General features: G+C 35.8%; 1 long non-coding RNA gene across 2 annotated transcripts in view; it reads right to left on the reverse strand.

Annotated features, from left to right (window-relative positions):
* The window catches only part of LOC141331042 (uncharacterized), a 42,534-nt gene that overhangs the window by 18,302 nt on the left and 13,792 nt on the right, over nt 1-10,440 (reverse strand). Inside the window, exons 1-2 of one of the 2 annotated variants that reach the window (XR_012355225.1) lie at nt 8,539-10,424; nt 6,461-6,506 (exon numbers count right to left, since the gene is read on the reverse strand). This is a non-coding gene — a long non-coding RNA (uncharacterized lncRNA). Of the gene's footprint in view, nt 1-6,460; nt 6,507-8,538; nt 10,425-10,440 lie in introns of those variants that run through there. The other variant, XR_012355224.1, reaches the window with a different exon arrangement.

Below are 10,440 nucleotides of genomic sequence, written 5' to 3' on the forward strand. Positions count from 1 at the left end.
CAACAGTAAGGCATCTGAGAAGCACTGCAGATATCCATAAAACCTATATAATAAACACCAACAAGCACATGGCCCTTTGGGGCTTTTTTTCTTCATTGTTTAACTTTCTGAAATCTTTGCATCTCAACTAAATCTCTGCATCAGCGAATTTTTTGTTGTAACTCTTTACCCTGCCCCATGCACCGTGACTGGGACGACAGAAACAGAGTCATTATCACAGAAGCACTTGATAGTTTACATTTGACTTTATTCCATAACTAGCTTTTGAAATCACGATTGCAAATTTACAAAAACTGCATATCTAATATTTGCCTGTTTGCTTCACACTTACAGAAATGCTGACACAAGAAAAAAAATCTCAGAAATCTCAGTAGCCCATCAACGCCTTTCCATAATAAAATATGCTCCTTTTATTATTGTAGTTAGCCTACAAATAATCTATTAACAAATTAGGAACACCTGCAGGATCGAAGTAACGAACGTCCCGTTTGGGGAGACGGGGACTCGGACTGTATGTTCAGGGGCCTTGTGTACAGATTTTTAGCTGAAAAAAAAACCTTCTATATAAAAAGTTCTCATTACATAGATATAAACATGCAAATTAGACTACATTTATTAGTTTTATTTAGACAATAATTTTGGCAAATTAATAGGCCTACAGCTGTTTAGAAAAAAAACGATGTTTATTAATTCCTGATAAAATATCATAGTTTTAACAAACGCATTAATTAACACCCATTGGTAGCATTATTTAAAAGAACTGTACGCATTTATTTTTTTGTAGATAATTTTGCAGTGTGCATTTTAAACCGGCCGCTAACATTTCACTTAAATTATTAATAACGTTTTAAAAAGCAAACCAGAATTTTATCAGTTCACAAACTCATAAAAATTATACTGATCATTAAAAGTCACAACACAACCTTCAATCAGCAGAGGAAATAGCTACATTAGTCAGCTTTTTAAGGACAGGCGTTATTCAAAAGCGTTCCGCAAACAAATTGGCTGACTGTGTATTTAAATATCTATAAATCTGTTAAGAATTTAAATTTTTGAATTGTCAAACAAAAATTTAAAACAAGGGGTAAAAACGAAATCTGGTTAGATTCAAGTTTTATTGTTTATGTGTGCAGTACAACAAACTTCATATAAACTTTGACCATCTAACACAATATTTTACAATATTAACAGACCAACAAACTTCAGACAAACTTTTCAGACCACCTAATACATTGCTCAATATTAGCAGACCAACAATCATGTTATTTATACACACAAGATAAAATAAAAGCCTCCAAGCAGACAAAATGTGCTAACAATGTTTTCCGGGACGATTAAAACTAATGTTTGCGGAGGGGCTGCCGGACAGCTCAGCCAGACAACACCACTCAACTACTTTTTAAACACATATAAAAGACATGTCCTTTTTGTATCAGTTAGGTGGGTCACTCAAACACTAACTTGACTTTCCCTAAAATATGTAAATGATCTTGAGTTAAAAAAAAAAAAAAGAAAAAAGAAAAATCATCTGGTCATAGTCTACCTGTCCTTTGGGGGGAGGCGAAGGAGGGGCACAGACAACTGGCATTTCCCATGCACTGACCTGCTCAATGACAATGCCTCATCTACATTTCTTTTCTAGCGCCCCTTGTATGAGGAAGTGATGCCCAATGGTTGAGGGGAGAGGTCCCTGACTGGCTTTCTATAGAGCAGAAGTATGTGTGTTTGTGTGAGCAAAGTAATGAGAGAGACAGACAGAGAGAAAGAGTGAGAGAGAGAGAGAGAGAGAGAGAGAAAGAGATTTAGAGAGAGAGAAAGAAACCCCAAATGAAGGTCAAAACCTCCTGTCATGGCTGCAGGTGGCTCATTTCCTCTGCAAGGAATAGTCCCCAATCCTGCCCACACCCCCTTCAGCTCTCGCTTTCTTCACCTTACACCCACATTTAACTTTTTCCATCACACTTTATTTATATATTAATACTTGAACTACCCTCTCAAATTCATATACGTCTTAGAAGGTAGTTTAAGTGTGCACACAAAAATGCTCAATAAAAGATTCTAGGCTAAGTGTATTTACACACAACAGTGTGCTTTCATTCATTTATACATTATCAAATGATACAATTTCAATCAAACTTCAACTTTGCCTGATATCATGGCGATTCAGACAAACAACAGCAAAGCCTGAGGTGGAGGGAAAGTATCAGAATACGGATGTCTACTCGTCTGCTTTCCATACAAAAGATCCACACACCACCGACCCCCCCAAACTCCAAACACTCCCACTGTGCTTTTCTGCCCCGAGTTCTCCAAACGCTTCCTATGGACCACTGAGGAATGCGCCTGCGAGGTTCGGAAACGTCATTAAAGGAGTGAGGGATGCAGATGGAGGACAAAAGGGATGACATCAGGCCGATTTCACACCAGGCCCTCGGATGGCCAGACCCAAGCCAGGGTCCTCACTACGCACGGCAGATCAAAAAGACTGCTGCACATATGCAGACCGGTCCGGCAGAGCAACGAAAGGGACGGTAAAGAATGCTAATCCGCAGGACAAATATATTTTAATCTTGTTACAATACAAGTTAATGCTGCAGCTAGCTGATGGGAAAAGAGCATCTCTTATCTTACCTCAACTCTTATGTTTTATACAGGTGCACACCTGCAGCTTTAACTCTCAAGACTTTCACTGAGGCATCTCCTGACTAATATACATCTTTATACTATTCCATAATAAGAGAATATAGTTCTAAGACAGAGTCAGTTCCATCATAACAAACTCTTCTTAGCACCTTACCATTTTCTAAAATCAGCACACACAAATACACACATACACAGGGGTTGGTTTTTCATTTAGGGGAAAGCTCCTCTGGTGGTGTCAGTGACCTCTACTGAAACCCCAGCAGGACTCTGACATGCAAAGGAAATGAGTCTGAGTGAATGAGTGCGAGTGTGTGTCTGTGTCTATCTCCTGAGCACCTTGGTAACTCTTGATCTCTCATGTATGGAACTCCGGCAATGGGCTCCTAAGAAGTCAACTCAGAGGACAAAAGGAAGCAGAGGCATTGAAACTCCAGTCTCTTGCTTTTTCTCGCTCTGTCTCTCTCTTAAGTCTCACACACACATACCACCACATGGGTTACAATAATTAAAAAAAAATGCTTAATGAGAAATTTTAATGAGCATGTATGGTACAAGTGCAAGTCATTGAAGTTAGTGCACCTGTTAACAGTTATTTCAGAGTGAAATACAGTCAGACCCCACAAAATTATTCAGACACTAGATATAATTTTTGATATTTTTTTTTTTAGTGGGTGCAGGACACTATAATTCACTTATGTAAGTGAGGTTAGCAAAATAAAGTAAACTGTGACATATTATACCCCAAAATTGTTCATACAGTGGACTACCAATAAAAACTTTGAGACCAAAAACTTGACCTGACCATGTTTAGTTACATACCTTTCTATCAAAGTTATCTGACATTATCAAGATAGATACAGTTTAACTCATGAGTTCTTGTCATATGTTTATTACCATTTTTTTAAACTAATAAACTGTGATAATGTGAGAACTTTTGAAGGTGTCTGAATAAATTATGGGTTGACTGTAATTTATTTGTGATTATCAAGATGAATTTGTTCTGACACAGTTTAACTAGTGAGTTCTGTTCATATTTTATTACAATTTTATTACAAACAAACTGTGATAATGTGGGAAATGTTGAAGGTGTCTGAATAAATTTTGGTTTGACTGTAGATATTAACAACTCTAAAGTTTCAAATAACTTCATGGAGACCACAAGCTGTCCTCTAAAAAGCTTTCTTTAAATTATTTTTTTTTTTTTAAATGGAGGCATAGATTAATAAATTATCGGTTCAAAAGTTGAGTCAGTATGACTTAAAAAGCCTTATTTAGCAAAGATGCATTAAATAGATCAAAAGTGACAGTAAAGAAATTCATATTATTACAAACAATTTTATTTTTAAATACATTAAGTTCTTTTAAACTTCATATTCACCAGTTTCCACAAAAATATTAGGCAACACAACCACAATTTTTTCAACATTGATAATAATAAGAGATGTTTCTTAAACAGCAAATCAGAGCTGATTTCTTAAGGATCATGTGGATCATCACAGGAATAAATTACATTTTAAAATATATTAAAACAAAAAACAGTTATTTTATATTGTGATAATATTTCAAAATGTTAACACTTTACTTTAAGGTGTCTTTGTTACACATAACATGCACTTTCTATTTTAATAACAATAAATTATGCATAATTACATCCAAGTAATCCAAAGCCAAATCCTTACCCTAACCCTAACCATATTAAGTACGTGTAGTTAATTAATATTACTCAGTACTGTAACAAGGACATTTTAAAATAATGTGTAACCTTCAAAATATATTTTTTACTGTATTTTTTAATGTTTTATTAAATGCAGCCTTGGAATTTGGTATTACAAAAAAAAAAAAAAACAATACTGAATATACTCAAGTTTATTTTACAAAAAACATGTTAACTGACTGGCCCTGAATAAAAACAAAACTGTATTGCAATTTAAAAATCAAAGTAGTTCACAAAGTTCCTTCACTGTAGTGTACTTGCACACCAAAAGCTGTTAAATCACTCTAGTGAAGGTAAAGGAGTCCTCTTTACATTTAAAATGTGTGCAGTGTCTAGAGAAGCACAGCACTACAAAATTCTAATTAAAATAACCACACATTACAACTAATTAACCGTTTACTCAAAAACTTAAAAATCTGACTTTAATGCAAATGAGACCAGGGAATATTAAAAATCGTATTTGGATGTGGAAGTTTGCTTCTGTCATTACTCAGGGAGATATATCATTAACTAAATATAATATAAAGTAAATCAAAAGCTCAAAGGCGTCACTGTGGCACTTCGCCTTTGGAAACAAACTGAGAGGCTGACCTTTCCAGAATGGTTACTGTCATCTTTCTAATACAGCACAGCGACTTTTGACCTTATACTGTACGACATTTGGAGACATAATTGGCCGTGACTCCAACTAACCATGAGCAGGACAAAATAACAATTTAAAACATTTCATTCAGTTTAAAGGTCTACAAATATTAAGCGAATGATGTGTGTATGCTAGCTCTTTCCTGATATAAAAAAAAAAACATGACGGTACATGTTTAAACTTAGTTTTAATGCACATTAAAAGCGAAAACTAAATGCCTGTAGGTTTTCTTTTTTATAATTGCACATATACTACAAGCACTCATTACAAATGTAAATCATGAAATCAGTAGAGTGCATCTAAAATGCAATGAGAGCTTATTTTAAAAAGAAAGAAAGAAAAGAAAATATGAAATATGCTGAAAAGAAATATGCTAGATTTATAGATGAGCCTTTAAGTAACAAGTTACTCTATTTGAAAAGTAATAAGTAGTGTAACTATTTCAATTACTTTAAATGTAACTGATTACATTCATTTACCTTTTGATTACTTGTGTAATTTCTAATGAATTTCAAATGTTTATTCTTTTCAAACATTTAAAGCAGACAGGGTTAACCTTACAGTCTTACTCAACACTGATTATTGTCAGACTTTCAAAATCCTTCATCACTTGAATTAAGATGATAAAATGTCATTTTAAAAGCACAGCCACCACCAAACAAGACTATAGCACTTTTTTTCACTTTGTGATTGTTCTGAGGTTAAATACAGTGTTAAAATACCATATTGTTTTTGAAATCAAATCTTTGCATAGCTATGACTGGAAACACTGACATCCAACAATGCATTGGAAAAAACTGTTAATCTTAAAAATAAAGCATATACATAAATCCAAATAGGAAATAAAAAACAGTTATCAAACAAGCATGTGTCCTATTCTGTATCTAAACTCCTGAAACATTGGTGTCTTATATTTTAAAGCAGTCAATGTAATTTGGTAAAGAAATCAATCAAATCTGTATGTGTATGAAAATATTCAGATGTAACTCTGTATATAGTTTGTACTTGTTAACATTTTCATAAGTAACAGTAATTTAATTACACATTTTTCTTAGTAACTGTAACAGATTACAGTTACATTTATTTTGTAATTAAATTACGTTATTCCGTTACATGTACTCTCCAACACTGATTATGTCTTTATATATTCATCTGGATTATACACAAAAATCACGTTTATAAAATAAAATGACAAAGGGTGAGAGACATATTTAAAGACGACATTAGACAAATTAAACAAACTGACATTAAGAACGAGTCTAATATTGTGTTATCAGAACGTGGATGATTTGTCAACCTTGTCAAAAGAACTAGAAGTTACAAAAAAAAATTGCTATAAATCTGTATTGTTCATATGAAGGTAGTTAAAATTTGTTCTGCTTGGAAACAGTGAGAAAAAGTGAGAGTAGAGAATAGTGCAGTAAAAAGAGATATACATACAATTACATTAATATTACTACCTGTATCATCTCTGCTGACACATCATCTCTGATCCTCTTCACTATCCTGTGACAAACAGACAAATTCACAAAAAGAACATTAGTGAGACACATCAATGCAAAATACGGAAAAAAATGCAGACTTAAAATTCAATGACACCATACGAAAGTACAGCATTCAAGTATATAGTGTAATTTCCAGTCCGACATGCAATGATCTATTCATCTGAACTGTCGAGCTCCATTTTATCACCAACTCAAGCTGGAAAATAGGGAGGGTCACATGTTTTCCACAGAATAACCTTGACATATTCTCCTAACATGCTCACATACACAAATGCATTCAGAGAGAGTCAATATCAGAGAGGGCAGAGACAACGTGTCTGCTCCCGTATAGTATAGTCAGGGGGAGTTAGATTACATCCTTCGTGGACCTGCCCTGCTGCCTCTCTCTGGTGTGCTGGCAAAGCCAACAAACTGGGTCATTGTTTAGACTGTTTCTTGGTTACAACGATTTAATTAGACAATTTAGTGAGTTAAACTTCGCCATAGCATCTTGCTTTTGACTGCAAATTTAGAAACGTATAGTCACACAGAGTACGGTGTACCTTCATAAAAAACATAATTGAGGAATTTATGGTATAAGAGATATCTAACACATAATATTAGATTTAGTGTAGATGGTGCAGATTTTAACGGCCCCTGCAAAACACAGTAAGTACACCACAGGCAAAGAATGGCGGGGAGTGTAAACACCTGAGCAAATGTAAAATCCAGTTTCTTCACTTTCAATCATCTGCCATGTGGGAGTACAGCAGTGAAAAACCCTGACTACATCCATTCATCACAAATGACATACATATGACAGCCTTCATTAAAACATTCATGACGTTTTGACTGCCATGAAATGCATTTACTAAAGCATCCCCCGTATGAGGTAAATTACTCCTATTACATTCTTCATGGTTATGTACAGTGGTGAAGAACGAAGGTTCAGAGGAAGATGTCTGTGTGTGAGGATATGGATGATTGAAGAGCATCTAGTTTTTTTTTTTTTTATCATTTTCGTTTTTTAACACAAACATGGGCACTTTCCAAAACATGGGCATGGAAGAGCTGGCATTAATAGCATCAGTGTTAAAGGTCTGAGACATTTAGATTGCAAAGGACACAAGATTCCAGTTCATTTTACCTCAAAAGTGACAAAACATGGGAGAAGGCGAGCAGGGAAGATAGAGGTGGGGGGATTGGGGAAATGGAGGGGTGGGTGGAGAATCGGTGCTCTCTTGGCAGCTCACTGCAGCTGCCATTTTCTTGGCTCTGAGTGGCTGGTTAGAGGGTGGGGCAGGAGAAGCCACACAGAGTACGCCATAACAACCCCCCACCACCCCGCCTTGCCTACAAAACACCTCTATAACGGCCGTTCCAGGGTCAGATTTATATAATCCGCTAAGAATCATACCTGACAGAACCCTTGACCATCACAGACTCTAGATCTGCTGAGTAAACTGCTGCATGACGGCAAAGCAGCAGTAGCGGTGCAGGCAAACCCACCCACCCGCACAGGAACAACAACAGCGGCACTTCCTGCGCTTTCAGTGAGCAAACTATGCCTACAGCCATTCATAATGAAAAGAAAACCAATGCGTACACACAACATTCACACCAGCATTTCAGAAAGATTTTGAAATCGCAATATTCCTGTGACCAAATTTTTCACCTGTCATCAGGTTTTGTGGATCTAACTCCCAAAAGGCACAATCATCATATTTTACCAGAGATCTTGACTCAGCATAATGCAAGAAAACAGAAAATGAGATTCAGTGACTGCCACCAGTGTAACAAATAAATATTTTCCCTTCACAAAATTCATCCCTGTGCGAATTAGATATGAAACCCACAAATGTATTTAAAATCAATACTGGAAATAGCTGTAACGTAATCACATCAACTACCATATACTAGTCAATCTACATGATATCAAATGAATGGTCAATTAAAACTTCATCCCAATCAATAGCACCCACAAAAAAGCAATATATATATATATATATAAATAAATAAAAGTAGTATCGTTAATTTGGTTAATAAATACTTACAGAAAATGTGACGGCTCACAATGTGGGAACCAGGATCATTTTTTCTGACCTGTGTTGAAACGTCACCAGGAATGTTTAAAAGTTTCTCAAAAAAAAAGGAAAAACACTTCTAGTACACTTTTAAAATCCTCAAACTACTGAGCCTAGTTATCTTCAAAAATAATAAATTAAAGAGAGACAGAGAGAGAGGGAGGGTAGAAACAGTCTATCAACAACATGAAAAAGGTCACTTATCCATTTGTTAACAGCAGAGTCTAGACAGGTCAAGGTGCATTATGTTCCTTCCCAAATGCCCCGTCTCAGTATCTCCAGAGCCCTCACATGATTCTCTTCAGAAGGAGGGGTCAGCAGTGGCCAAGTGCAGGCTAATCAGGGCAGAGGGTAGTGTGACCCCCCAGTGTCTCCACTTGGCTAATCAAAGCCCCCAGTGCTGGGTGTCAGGCTCTGGGCTGCAGAGGGCAACGGGGACAAATATAATGGGGAGGGGGGGAGTTGTGTCCACTCTCCTTTGTCTCCATTCAGAGACAGAGACAAGCTTCCACTCAAACAGATGACATTAGGGCCGGGTTCTTTTACTAAGGACGCCCCTGATTTCGGAACGAATGTACAGACAGGCAGACAGACAGACAGACAGACACTTCCATATAAACATGCACACATAATGCTGCTTTCACACCCCTACACCATCTGGGGCCTTCATATCCCAAAAGGGCTGAGGAGGGAAACCAGGGTTTAGCACACCTCCTCTTTTCTCCCTCCCTCCTTCCTTCCTTCCATCTTCTCTTCTTCATTACTCGGGGCCTGTTTAAACAGACAGCCAGGACAGACATGGCAAACATACTGAAAAGCTTCTCAAAATCCTCATGCAAATCACAAGCCAATCTGTGTAGAGAGAGACAGAGGCATTTTGGGTTTGGGTGGAAATAATTAACTCGCTTTTCCACCAGACACAGATGAGTCTGCGAGGCCTGGGCTGTGGAGGGCACTGTCCAAGTCTCCTATGCTAAAATTAGTTTTATTAACTTACCATATCGCACACAGGACGATTATCGTTATTTTTTCCTCGCGGAACAGAGCCGCTGAATCACTTCGATATGAAAATAAAAGCAGACATATGTAACACTTCAGGTTTTTTCAAACTACTTCCAATGTATCGCAATGTAAAACAATTAGTCAAATGTATCATTACTTTCACTATAATATCTGCATTTCATTTTAAAATTCACCTTTCTGCCATGCGAAAAAAAACGCACACACGGTCTCTGAACTAACAAACATTTTTTATATGTAAAAAAGAATTATTACAACCATGCTTAAATTTACTCAAATATTACCATCATATTCTTTTTAATGTGAAAAAAACTTGGTGAAAAAAAACAATGTTGATGCTTTAAAGCAAACAACTGAAATTTAATTAGTTTACTCAAAAGTCTTTAAACATGCATTAAAACGTACAAATGTCTATTCTATTGAATAGTGTATCGTTACCAAGAAAGCTAATATTATATAATATAATTTAAAAAAATGTATAAATAAAACATGCAAAAACACAATAAAACTGTGCACTAATAAGTTTAGCTCAAATATTTTGTTCCTGCTTGCAATACCAAACCAATAATATATATTTATAATTATTCAGCATACACCTCCAGCATTTCTCACATTATCACTGTTTATTCAATATAGTTTAGAAAATGGTAATAAAATATGACAAGAACTCATAGTTAAACTGTGTCAGAACAAATTCATGTTGGTAATGTCAGATAACTTTAACAAAAAGGAAAATAATGGATTACAAATCAAGTTAGTACAACAATATTTAGACAACTATCAATACTTTGTTGACCGATTATCAAGCAATGCTTAATTTTGTTCAGTCTGTGGTGTAAAATGTCACATTAG

The sequence above is a fragment of the Garra rufa genome, chromosome 3 (assembly GCF_049309525.1).
Source record: "Garra rufa chromosome 3, GarRuf1.0, whole genome shotgun sequence".
Classification (NCBI taxonomy): Eukaryota; Metazoa; Chordata; class Actinopteri; order Cypriniformes; family Cyprinidae; genus Garra; species Garra rufa.